General features: G+C 29.4%; 1 long non-coding RNA gene across 1 annotated transcript; it reads left to right on the forward strand.

Moving 5' to 3' along the window:
- The first annotated feature begins 359 nt into the window (after positions 1-359).
- Positions 360-984, forward strand: LOC136089476 (uncharacterized). Its single transcript, XR_010643091.1, has 3 exons — positions 360-416; positions 538-715; positions 806-984. It is a non-coding gene; the product is annotated as an uncharacterized LOC136089476 (long non-coding RNA).
- The last annotated feature ends 351 nt before the right edge of the window (positions 985-1335 follow it).

The following is a 1335-nucleotide window of genomic DNA, read 5'->3' on the forward strand; positions in this document are numbered from 1 at the left end:
CTAAACGTTTGATCGACGTTTAATAAACGTTTATTATATTATAATATAGCAATATAGCCATTGGTCAGAAGACTCACATAACAGCTTATATCACGCGGTTTAAATAGGCATAATTAAAACGAAATAAAAAAAATTATTAAAAAATTACTTTTTATTGGCTAAATAATTAATTTAAATGCGTTTACAAGATTCACTTCCTTGCAACAACTGAAAGCAAAACGACTGATAAATAAATAATAAACGAGTGTCGGAAGCTAAAAAGTTAAAAATCTCTTATCGCGACAATCTACCTTCCAAAATGCCAACAACTTAATGGACTCAGATGTTTTAGAAATTATTGATTGCAACATTGACACAGTTAAAAATATGAGTTGCTGGTCTCTCGTTATAAAAGTCCTGCTGCAAGAACTTTTTTCGTAAGTTTTATAAACAGTTTAAATTCATTTTGTAAGCGTTAGTTGGATAGTGTAGCAGTAGGTATTCATCTTTGCATTAATTAAGGTTTAATAAATAAATTTTTTAATTTTATTAATTTAGATGCATATTAGCTTAATTTAGTTACATTTGCTAAAGAAATTTGGTTGAACAGAGCTGGTAAAAGCCACTGCATATGATATGGCGCGACTTTCGAAATTTTCCATGTTTATTTTTGTCAAAAATAAACATGGATGGTACAGGAAAATTTGGAAACTTCCATTCAGAAAATCCTCTATATGTAAAGTTGTTCTGTGTAATTCTAATTTTATTTTATGAATGTACATTAAAATTATTTTAATTAAAATAGTTTTTTGCGGTTACAAATCAGGTTACGAAATAAGACAATCAGGAGACGAATATGAATGATGATGTTGCCCAAGAACCGAGGCCGATGAACAAAGAACTGGCGCACGATGAACAAGAACCGGCGCTTGATGAACATTCGTTGGACGGTATATTAGAAAGATTTTTGAGAAACCAGAGGACACAGTGATCCAAAATACATTTTTATAAGTTTAATAATTTTATTAGTAACCTTTAACTTAATACTAATGTAAACTTTTATTTTTTGCTAAATGAGATTAAATTTACAAAAAATATTTGTTTAGGTGCGTTCTTGCAAAATGGATTTTTTTAGACGTAAATTGATATTATAAATTTTCACTGTAATATTGCTAGTGCGAAGGCATAATGGATAATGCGAATAAATATTTTAGAGTTATTGAAACAAACAAATATAGTTTACGGACCCCCCCCCCCCCCCTTCCCTCTGCTATTTGTAAGGTAAATCCAAACTATAGCGTATTTTATAAGTTTATAATGGGTATATATAGTACAAAAGTAGTAAATTATAAAAAG

Source organism: Hydra vulgaris, chromosome 13 (assembly GCF_038396675.1).
Source record: "Hydra vulgaris chromosome 13, alternate assembly HydraT2T_AEP".
In the NCBI taxonomy this organism is placed as follows: Eukaryota; Metazoa; Cnidaria; class Hydrozoa; order Anthoathecata; family Hydridae; genus Hydra; species Hydra vulgaris.